This window comes from Prunus avium, chromosome 7, assembly GCF_965620075.1.
Source record: "Prunus avium chromosome 7, drPruAviu1.hap1.1, whole genome shotgun sequence".
Classification (NCBI taxonomy): domain Eukaryota; kingdom Viridiplantae; phylum Streptophyta; class Magnoliopsida; order Rosales; family Rosaceae; genus Prunus; species Prunus avium.
The window spans coordinates 20,135,840-20,148,272 of NC_142290.1; positions in this window are offsets into that span (position 1 = coordinate 20,135,840).

A 12,433-nucleotide genomic window follows, 5' to 3' on the forward strand; every position below is an offset into this window, starting at 1 on the left:
AAGAATTTGTATAGCTTCTTTGTGTTTGGTGCTGTTTCTTTGGGTTTAAAGAAAACTAGGACAACTCCATTCCAACTAAGGATAGTGTTTTTCCTTGTCGGTTTATCTCCATCCTCGATAAAGATAATTATTTTTGAATATTTAGGCATCAAGGTCTGCAAGTTTATACATTTTGGTACAGGCCTAGTTGCCATTCTAGTGTGTTTTGGTGGTCTGAAGCTTTGAAAGGTGCTTAAAATTGTGGTTTCAACAAGAGAAGCCATCTGGATTTGTTGTATTTTTGTGTGGGTATCAAGTGATTTTGAGCTAAAGATTGGAAATGACTATGTTTTGCAATGATGGTAAGGGAGGATTGGATAATGGCAAGTATGTGGGGGTTGGGTCTAGGAATTGGGGATCTATGGTCGATGGGGGTTGTTGTAACATCCCTGACCCAATTTAATCGATTTAATTCAATTTTTTATGAAATTACAATTTTGCCCTTAGGAGTAGGGGTGGTTTGGTCACTTTTTAATCCAGAATGATTTTGGGAAAATGAGTGGCACTGTTGCGTAGAACTCGCTCTCCCGAGTTCATATACACATAGTGAGCCCAAATCAGAGTTTTAAAGAAGAAGTTGTGGTCAACGGAAGTGCAGTGGCACAACCATAAATTTTTCAAAGTTGGATTTTTTAAAAACCAAACCGGTCCTCTCTCTCTCTCCCCCCGACGGTTCTCTCTCTCTCCTCCCGTTCAACCCCAGCAGTTTCAGACGGTGATTCTGTCGCTGTTCGGCCACGGATTTCGATGAAATTACCTTCAAAATCTTCCTCTCCTCCTCCTCTACCTAGCCCACTAGATTTCTCCGATCGATTTCGCACGGTTTAGCAACTGGAACAAGGAGAACTTTTGGAATTTTTCCAACGCCAGCCACAGTGTTTCGGCAACCAAATCCGTTGAGTGAGGTATGTTTTTTCATCCTCTCAACGTCCTCTAGCTGTTTTGATAGTTGGTTTGGATCGATTTGAAGTTGTGAGTGTTCGATTAGAAACCTAGGTTTTGTCCGACTGTGGCAGCGTTTTCCAGCCACTTCCTTGCCAATTTGGAGGTCAGCCCAGTTGTATAAATTGCTCCCCTAGTTGTCCTGGTCACATAGGTATAGGTATTATTGGGTGATTTGAGAAATTTCTGTAGCTAGGAATTTACTCAAGCCACCCACACGCTTCCGGGGCATGTGGCGGCGCGTGGGCCACTCTGTGGTGGGCCGTTGTGTCCTAAAATAATCCCCATGTCATCCTGAGCATGACAGTATGCTCGGATTCAAATTTGGTTACCGTATGACAGTCGAACAGATTTACGCCTATTAGGCGATATCCGGGTTCAATATATTCAGACCATTGGATCGGCTCCATTCCCAAGTATGTTGTTCTCCATCCCTCTAGGATCGTGTAGGAACCCATGAATTGAGAATCGGAGTCCCAGATACTTCGAATAAATGATTCTAGGGTTACTTAAACCGATGACTGTCCGATCGTGCGATCGAGAGCGATCCGAATGCTCGATTGATACCAAACTTGCAGAGCTCAAAAAGTGAGATGAAACTGAGAGAGAGAGAGAGAGAGAGAGAGAGAGAGAGAGAGAGAGAGAGAGAGAGAGAGAGAGAGAGAGAGAGAGAGCAACAAGGACAACCATGTAAAGAAAACTTAGAAACCTTTTTCTTTTTTAGGAAAAGAATCTCTATATTTAATAGTGTACTAAAACCTAATACATTTTAGTGTTTCATATTTAGTTTGGAAACCAAATGTAACTTTTCTCGGGAAAAACTTCTGAAAAGTCATTACACAAAGTTCTCTTCTTCTTCAACTAACGTTTTTTTTTCTTGATTCCTGGTTCTAGTTAGATTAATTAATAAGTAGCCAAAAAGAAGGCCGTCAAAGTGAATAAGTTCACTATGACTGAAAATAAAAATAATAGGCTAGCACGACAAAGCAAATTAAAAACAAAAATTGTGCATGAAGGATATAGAGCAGGATATGCTGTTTAGAAATCAAATTGTCAAAAGGTCAATAAATATGCTATTGTTCACTCGTTTTGATTTAATCCTGTGATTGTAGGGTAAAATTTCTCATTGACTTGAAAACCAATGATGGTCAACAAGTCAATTTTCTTTTGTGTATGAGCGTGCCACTACTAGCAGTTAAAAAACCCTAAAAGACTTTCATAAATAAATAAACATTAAAAAAAGGGTAACTTGCACGCCAAGTTTACTGACTCCAAACAAATGATTGTGAATTTGGGTGAGGAATATCTCTCAAGTAAATTCTTTTCCTGCCTTAGACTGGTGAGGACTTCACAATTTTTCACAGTAATGATTGGTAGTTCTGGCTAGAATGAATATTAAAAGAAATCGAACTGTTTTAAGCAGAACTGCCTATTACACGACTTAAGAGAGAAGTGCCACATCCAAAAAGGACAACAGAACATTGGGCTTCGATTTCTACTTGGGTAGCTGCCTTTGAGTCAGGCTAGACTGAACATGTCTATGCTAGATTCGAACGTCAGCACCTTCAACTGATGGGTTTCAGCTGGAAATCAATACCAATGTTTGAGATTGGTAGAGCTTTAATCTTTTTGAGCCATGAAGAGGCTTGTTGAATGGACATAATTGAGGCCTTTTCAGTCTGGATGGGGCTAGAAGTGGCTGGATTGATGAATGTTGGACTGGAGCTGCACCATAGCACCTGTTTTGCTTGATCTAGGCATCTCCATAAATTTGTTGAGGTTTTCATTTTGTAAAAACCCGGATCCTGCTTGATTTGGTTTATGCTGAACCAAATTTGTAACAAGAGAAGTCTTGTTTCCTTTGTGAATTGTTTCTTTGAATTGAAATTACCTAAGTTCTAGCCGTTTTGCTTGGGGGTTGGATGAATTTTCAAATTGAATGGCTTGATTGCTTCAGAGCCTGAAGGCTTTTGAGATTTGAGTGACTTAGTTTTTTTGAATTTGTCAATATAACTTGAGAGTTTTTGTCTTGATTGATTTTTTGGCTGTCTCTCAATATGTTCACCTCCTCTCATATTTATAGAGAACTCTGAAATGAGGGTTTTTAATCTTTAATATTTGGTGGCAAATCTTTCAAAAGGATTTTCCTTTTCCAATGCCACAAAAAGGGGGAGTTATTATTCTGGCAAAAAAGAACCATCAACAGTCAGCTCAGCTTCTATGATGTCTATTTGCTTTTTCTGGCAAACAACTCTCATGTCTCGTGTTTATTTCTTGAAAAACACATCATGTTTCAATGTAGAGCCCTCTATGAGTATAGAAAGGAAACTTGGCCACTCTTCTCTTCTAGCATTTTGAATGGTTTTATGGAGAGTGTTCTTCTGGTTAACCTATTTCCATTAACTCCCCATCACTTCCTCAGTTGAAAATTTTGACTCTCAAAGCACATGGGCCCCCCGTTTTTGAGAAAAAGATCTTCCAAAATATCAGCTTGATTTGAATTGAGATCAACGGCGATGATCAAATTCCTTAGGCTTTTGGAGATATTTAAAACTGGGCCTAATTTTAAAATTGATTAGCAACTGGCTTGTCTGGATTAAATCATCTTTTTATTCATGATTAATCTTCAATTTGTGATTTTAATCCTTGCTAATTGGTCTACAAGGGTTTGGGCCTCTAAAACCATTTGGGCTAATTTCTGTCTTTTAAAACAAAGCCTAAAACTCCTGCTTCTGATATGGGCCAATTTCAATTGGGTTGACATGTGGATTTAGGCCCAAATAGCTATGCATTGCACCAATATACATTTCATCCTCATTACTCTGTTGTTCATCGCTCTCCAAACAGAATCATGAGCTTAGGCTTGTTACTATTGGCTACTATAAGAATTCAACTAGAGGTCCATGTGATATGTCGGATTGTGAGCTTAAAAATTCTCTAATCTTCAACCGCATAATTTTGAATTTCGAGTTTAGTTTTGGTTTGGTTGCTCATAAGAATCTTGCCTCATTTACAAGCAATGCTCTCCACTGGTGCTTCATTCTCATTTGCACTCTCTGAACAGACCTCTTCACTGAGGCAGTGAACTGGTTGGCTACTTTTTCTTCCTCATTGCGCATTTCAATAGCTGACTTTAAATCATTCTCCGGTAATTTCTTTTTCTTTTGTACATTAGCAAGGAACAATTCACATAACATAACTTTAGCTACAATCATGCTTTACTGTGGTTGCATTGAATAAATGAAAATTAGTACCCCTCAGGAAGCCAGATTTCAAAGCCACAGCTTTTCCATATAGGAAGACTACCGACAGTTGAATAGCTATCATGAAGTTTGCTCAATTTTCTGCATAAAGTAGTTTACCATTGCATAATTCTCTTCTCAGCTTAGGTCACTTTACAAGTTTAAAGTAGAAACCAAGGTCTAAAATATCGGTGATATCGGAAATATCGGTAGGCCAAAAATACGGAAATTTCGATGGAAATATCGGGATATTATCGATATCGATAAAAATTGAATAAAAACCACGGAAATTGTAAGAAAAACTTGGAAATTTTTATTGAAACTTTGCAGGATGTTTATTTAGTCAATTATCTATTAGTTTATCATAAAAAATTGGAATAAAATGCATTGCATGATGGATTTAACTGATTTAAGTTGATTATATAGCGAGCTGGCAAACACTGTGAGTGTAGAAAATATATAGTAATTAATGGAAAAAGTTTAAACACACCATAATCATTTATATATAATGAATTAGTACAATATTTTACACTTTATACAATGCATGGTAAGATACATGGTCAAAAGAATTCAAAACAATTTGTTTCTTGCAAAAAAAATTCAAAACAAAACCATGTATATATATATATATATATATATATATATATATATATATATATATATATATAAATATTTTAGCATATTTTCACAAAAACATAAGTGATATGGTGGTTAAGGTGTTGAAGGAGTAAAATGGGAGGGGTTCAAATCCCCTTGGTGTCTTTTTTAATATAGAAATTTATCCTATATAATAAATATTAGCTTACAGACATTTTAAAGACGTTATAAATATTACACGCCGAAAATATAATCACAAACACGTACGCAGCTGAGTTGGATAAGGCGCTGGGTTGTTTCTTACGGTGGCAAGGGTTCGAATCCCTCCATGCGCAACAAGGATAATTTTCAGCATTTTTCAAGTATTTTTGGGTCAAAATATCGCGAGAATATCGATATTATCGATAATTTCGGCGATAATATCGATTTTTCAGTCCATGGTAGAAACCATATATCCATTTTTGTGTTCCATTACATATTTGCTGCCCAAGACACATAATGAGCATGCCAAGGTAGCAAACTCAAACTAATTTCTAGGAACATAATAAAGATAGTTCAATCATAGTTTATGCAATACATTTCATCATTTTGAAATTTCATGTGAACATGAACGTATATTATGTCAAAGTTAGAAAAACATAGAGAAGATTAAGAGGAGAGAGTGGAGAGTGTAGAGAGAATGAGAGTTGCAGAGCATTTTCTGGTTTCAACTTGTTGTTTCTTCTATTTCTTGTAATATCTTTATACAACTAATTGCTTACAATTGTTATACAACAAGACACGGACTTAATAAGATGAAAAGACAAAAGTCTATGAAAACATGGACTCCTTAAGACAAGAAAGAAAGTATGTTCCCTAAGACAAGGAGAGAGGTTTCCACTTTGTGTTTCACAAGATGACAACTGCTAACACTCCCCCTCAAGTTGGTGCATAGATATCACCAATGCCCAACTTGATTAGTGAGTTGTGGAATACTCTGCTAGAAACTGCTTTTGTCAATATATCGGCCAGTTGGTCTTCAGACTTGACAAATGAAAGCTGAATTTCTTTATTTTCAAGTTTCTCTTTAATGAAGTGTCGATCCACTTCAACATGTTTAGTGCAATCATGTTGAACTGGATTGTGTGCAATGGATATTGCAGCCTTGTTATCACACTGTAGATGAATTCCTAACGTAGGTGCATATCCAATCTCTGTAAGCAATCTTTTCAACCAAAGGAGTTCGCAAATTCCTTTGGTTATCCCTCTGAATTTGGCTTCTACACTAGACAAGGCCACAACATTCTGCTTCTTGCTTCTTCAAGTAACCAAGTTACCTCCTACAAATGTGAAGTAACCTAATGTTGATCGTCTATCAGTGACATTTCCTGCCCAATCTGCATCTGTATAGCCACTGATATTTAGATGACCATTTTTAGAGAACATAAGTCCTTTACCTGGTGCTGACTTCAAATATTTAAGAATCCGAAGAACCGCATCCATATGATCTTCACTTGGACAATGCATAAACTGACTAGCAACACTTACAGCATATGCGATGTCGGGTCAGGTATGGGACAAGTAGATCAATCGCCCCACTAATCTTTGGTATCTTTCTTTGTTAGTGGGTACTTGATTAGGATATTCCCCAAGGTGGTGATTTTGAACGATTGGAGTGTCCACGGGTTTGCAATCCAGCATTCCTGTTTCTGCCAATAAATCTAGAACATACTTTCTTTGGGAGAGAAATATACCATGCTTTGATTGAGCAACTTCAATGCCCAAGAAATACTTGAGTCCACCAAGATTCTTCATTTCAAAATCTTTTGCCAAACATTTTTGGAGTTGAGAGATTTCATGCGTATCATTTCCAATAATGATCATATCATCAACATAAATTATCAAAGCCGTTACCTTTCCTCCCTGGTGTTTTAAGAATAGGGTATGGTCAGAGTTACTCTGCTTAAAACCATAATTCTTCATTGCCAAGGTAAAGCGCCCGAACCATGCACAGGGAGACTGCTTCAATCCATACAATGCCTTTCGTAGTCTGCACACTACATTAGCATGAGTAGATGTAACATATCTTGGTGGGATATCCATATATACTTCTTCTGTGAGTTCTCCGTGCAAGAAGGCATTTTTCACATCAAATTGGTGGAGAGACCAATCAAGATTTGCTGCAATGGACAATAGCACTCGAACAGTGTTAAGTTTTGCAACAGGGGCAAAGGTTTCTTCATAATCAATACCGTAAGTCTATGTGTATCCCTTTGCGACAAGCCTTGCTTTGTACCGTTCAATAGACCCATCAGCATTGTATTTCAAAGTGTACACCCATCTGCATCCCACAGTCCTCTTTCCTTGAGGTAAGGTCTCCAGTATCCATGTGTGATTTTTCTCTAGAGCTTGCATCTCCTCCTTCATTGCTTGAACCCATTTTGGATCCTTCAGTGCTTCACTTACTTTGGTTGGAATATGAATTGCGGATAACTGATGTACGAAGCCCCTGAGAGGTTCAAATAATTTTCCAGTAGAAACATAGTTTGCAATTGGATATTTTGATGCCTTGCCGCTATCCGGTGAATACCGAATTGGTGGTTTTCCACGGTTCTGTCTAACAGGTAATTGATATCGAACAGTTTCATCAACTAAAGCAGCAGATGTAATAAAATCACTTACCTCAGGAGTATTCTCAGGAGATTGATCAGAGGGTACTGAGATGTGAGGGGGGTCTTCATCAGTCTCGTTGGTGAAATATGAAGAGATCGTGTTCTTGGTGGGGAAGCGACTGGTCGTTGGGTTCCTGGCGACCTGTCGCTTTTGGGCAGGTTCGAACTCCAGCTTCAGAATTTTCTGTCGACCGGTTGTTGGGCTCCTGGCGACCGATCGTTTTTGGGCAGGTTTGAAATTCAGCTTCAACACTTGCTAGCGACCGGTTATTTTTGGGCAGGTTTGAAATTTAGCTTCAGGATTTTCTGGCGACCGGTCGATGGGCTCCTGGCAACCGACCTCTTGGCTCATGTTTCGAAATTCAACTTCATTGCTTCGGTTTGTTTTGCTCCAATCTCCAGGTTCTTGAATTCCCAGATCCTCCTTGTTCATTGTTACTATTTGTATGCTTCTTTGAGGCGGAGAGTTGGACATCAAAGCATGGAAGAACATCTCCGACTCCATAAAGGTGACATCCAAAGTGACATACGTACGATGGCTGGAGGGGTGATAACACTGGTATCCTTTCTGATGAGCAGCATAGCCTACGAAAACACATCTGAGAGCACATGGATCAAGTTTGCCACGTTGATTCTTACGGAGGTGGACAAATGCCACACAACCAAAGACTTGAGGCGGAAGCATCTTAACAGAGGGCAAGGGCCCATGTTGGGCAAGTGCTTGTAATGGAGTCCGGAAGTCTAAAACTTTGGAAGGCATTCAGTTGATGAGGTAGACTGCGGTGACTATAGCATCATCCCAATGGTGACGAGGAACATGAGCTCCAATCAGAAGGGCTCATGCTGTTTCAAGGAGGTGTCGGTTTTTTCGTTCCTCAACACCATTCTGTTGGGGAGTTTGAGGACAAGTGGTCTCATGGATGATGCCATGCATTTGGAAGTTGTTGACGCCAAAAAGTGGTTCTTTGACTTAGAGGGTCAACTTAGTAATTTTATGCCTTCGGTATCCTTGATTCCTCGGTAGTCTACGCGATCTGCAATATGAGCAAACGCACGGTAAGACCTAGGGCACCGGTGTGGTACCGGCCGAAGGCTCTCCGATGCTTAAGTAAGTTCGGGAATAGAAAGTTCAACTGACAGATCAATAGGCTTGTATGCCGTAAGTTCTGATTACCTCTATTTTGGGATAGTTGGCCCCTTTTATAGGCATTGGGAGGTGTGCACTTGCTGTAGAATTTCGATGTGGGACTACAGACGTCGACTGTGGGCGTGCCACGTGTCCCAGGCGAGGGCGTTGCCCTAATGGAGAGATCGGTAGGTAGAGTGCCGAGGGCGCCTCTGACCAAGCCCAGTTTTCTCCACGTGTCTTGCCCTTACTGGCTGTTTATTTTGGGTGTAAACAGGAGTCCCCCAAGTTCTCGAGCGAGATTTCTCGGTCGGGGACTTGTATGTCCTTCGGTAGCCGCTCGATTAATCTACCTTTCGGTAGTCTGTCAGGGAGGCGCGCTGGGACCTTGTCCTGGTGCCGTTTGACTTCAAAAACTTGCCCAGAAACTCAAGAGTCGCCACTTCGAGGGTTACCGTTCGGCAGCATTTGGTGCGCGAAAGGGGTTCCGATAGAGGCTGGCCGGTCGTTTGTTAACTTGGGCGAGTTTGATCGCTCGTTAACTTTTTGATGGGACAGAATGACGCTTTGTCTTCTGTACCCAGCGTGCTGTCAGAGATTCCACTCGTTGCGCGACACGTGGCGTGTCAAATCACGCGGAGCGGCGCCATTAATGCGTCGTTTGGTTTCTCGAGGCGCACCGTTGGAATCCCAGCTCTATAAATAGGAACGATTTCTGAAGCATTGTTCACTTTGCGTTTGTGAGTGAAGTAGAAGCTCTGTCTAGGCGATTTCCGGCGAGTGTTATCGGCAAACGAGGCGATTTCTGAAGCGAAAAATCGGTAACCAAGGCGATTTCCGACGAGGTCATCAGTAGTCAAGGCGATTTCCACCTCTTCTCAACCAGCTCATACAAGGTACCGTTCGGCAAACCTTCTTCTTATTTTCTTTATTCATGCGTACGTCCTTCCTTGGTTCGAACTAGACTAGAACTTTATGCAAGTGGGGTGTGGTTCGGTAGTCTAGTTGCCATAGGCAGAGGCGTAGGCATCGGTAGGATAGTGCTTCGGCATAGCCCTTTAGCTTTCTTTCCCTGCTTTTGTAGATGTCCGATAGTGAGTCTGGGTTCGAGAGCGAGCCCAACGCCTATGATGGGGAGTCCCCAGACAGAGGAAGGGATACCAAGAGTGAGGAGTCGGGTCCTGATACCGAGAGCAGCAGTGGTTCCGACGTTGAAGTAGTCGGTGAGAGAGTCAGGTCTGCGCCTGTTGATGGGATCGGCAAGGGGCTCATGACCAGTCAACCGATGCCGTTGTCGGTAGTGTACAGTGACGGTAGGCAGGTTGGTTTGGGCGCGCATGCCGGGCCCTCGGGAGAGGACGCCCGAGCCCCAGAACAGCAAGGAGGTCACTGATCTAAGGCCTCTACATCTACCGGGAGGAGGCGACCGCCGGCACCTCATCCTTGCCGAGGGTCACGATAGTCAACCGGGGGGTCCCCAGGGTTCCAATAGGTGTACCGAAGGAAGTCCTGTTCGCTGTGGATTACCTGGAACCCAATAAGATGACCTATCGGGAGTTGGCCAGGATCCGGGCCGAATATAGGATCCCAGACTCGGTAGGGATGAGGATCCCGGGTCCCACCGAGTCCTTGAGTGGTCTGAAGGACGGCGAAGTCGCCTTCTTTACTGACGTCCTTCAGCAGGGTGTTAGGTTACCGTTGCAACCTGCGGTTCAACGGATTCTTGCCCAGATTGGGTACGCCCCAGGCCAGTACAACCCCAACTTTTGGGTAGCTTTGATGGCGGTAGTCACTGCGTTCGGCATGGCTGGTGAAGGGGAACCAACATATGAACAGTTTTCCCACCTCTACAGCGTCACGAAGTCGAAGAGTGCCGATCGTGGTGGTTGGGTTCAGGCCAATTGCCTTAGAGCGTTCGAGCGGGGCCATTTTGTGAGCGCCGTGCCGACCTCCCAGAAGTCGTGGAGGAATCGGCGGGTTATTTTGTCGGGAGACTGAGAATCTCCCCCAGGGGTTCCCGTTCGATTCCACATCCCCAACACTTTCCAGATCACCGGTAAGTATTGACCATACCGTCCGGTAAGTGAGTTTTTCTTTTGTTTGCCTAACCGTTTTGAGTTGTCTTCTGCAGGTAAGCTGAAACAGCCGATTCCCTCTCAAGCTGAGATTCGGCAGATCGAGAGGGTGAGAGAGAAAATCCCCGCCGGTTCCAGAGCCTATCCGCAGTTTCTTTTTACTGAGAATCTGATCAGGGCTCAACTTGTTGACCCTGCCGAGCGTAAGTGCACTTTATATTTGTCATCATTTTTTTTATTTATAATGGTTCGCCCTTTTCTTAACGGAGCCGTCATCCATGTAGTGACCGAAGAGAGGATTACTGCCGAGGCCAAGAAAATGAATGACTCATCGAAGCGGCGCCTGATGATGGGTCTGCAAACAAGAAGAAGAATCGGCAGGGGGATGCCGCTGCGGAACCTCCAGTACCGGAGGCCGATTCTGAAAACCAACCCCTTGCCGATCGGCTAAGGGAGTTGGCTACCGAGGCGGTAGTCGGGCGGACGCCTACCGCCCAGCCTGTTGCCAGAGGCGGGAGGGGTGCCGCTGAGGTCGTGACCTCCAAGGCCTCCGGGAAACGGCATTCGACCGTGGACCTAGATGCCAAAGCGCCTCCAAAATGCAGCCGGCAGTCAGACCTTCCGAAGGCGACCTTCGCTGCCGAGGAAGATGGTGGCCCGATGGAGCCTGTCACCCTCGCTTACCCATCGAAGACGGTCCAGTTTGCGAATCACATGATCCTCGGTTCGCAGATGGAGTTGTCCGAGATCGAAGAGCTCCCGAAGAGGCAACTTTGGGATGAGGAGGGGCGCGCCTTCCGTCTGCAAGTTGCCGTAAGTCTCCTATCTCTCTAATTTCCGTTTTCTTCACCACTTTGAGGTAACCAATTTCCCTTACAGGCATACATGGACATGTGGCTCTGCATGAGGCGGGCAATTAATGCTGCCGAACGCCTGAGGAAGCTGTACGAGGACGGCAAGGCTAGGGTTGCCGAGGCGTCCAAGGCCATTCAGGATCGGGACAACCTCAATCTGGACATGCAGGCTGCTGAACGGCAGGTCAAGGCCCAGGAAGCCAAAATTGCAGAGCTGGTGTCTGCACTTGGGGCGGCCGAGACTGCGGCGAAGGATGCCGATGCCGCAAAAGAGGCGGTGCAGGTAGCGCTGGAGGAATCTGAGCGAGCGAAGGCTTCTGAGATCGAGGCCGCCGTTCGGGAGGCTATGAAGGACTACCGATCATCTCCTGAGTTCACCAAACTCCTGGACAGCGAGGTAGGCTCGGAAATGGCGGATCTCCTATACCGTTTCAAGCGGTACAACCCTGGCCGAAAGCTTAATCTCAACTTCATCGCCGATCCTCCTCCTCTCCCTGAAGGGATTACTGAAGAGATGATTGAAGACTATGAGGGGGAGGCTCCCGGAGATGATGCTGCTGCCAACGAGGGCTCAGCCCCTGCTGCCGAGGAGGGCCCCTCAGCCGGTACCGAAGCCACAGACTCTGCTGCCGTTTGACATTTATGTCTGTAATAATAACTTTTTATTTATTTATTTGTGTTTTGCCGTTTTAAATCCTTTCCGAACACGTTGATGCCGAGGGCATCTTTTTAATTCAAGTTATCTTTTGTTTATTTTACTTGAATTTTATCCGTACTTGTTACTGTCGTAGGCTAATAACCGTTTTTAGGATAATTACTTATTGGGCCGTTGGCCACTTAGGAATTTGTTTGCTTTGGATTTAGCCAAAGTGTCTCCACTATCGGTAGACAAGTCTAGGGTACCGTA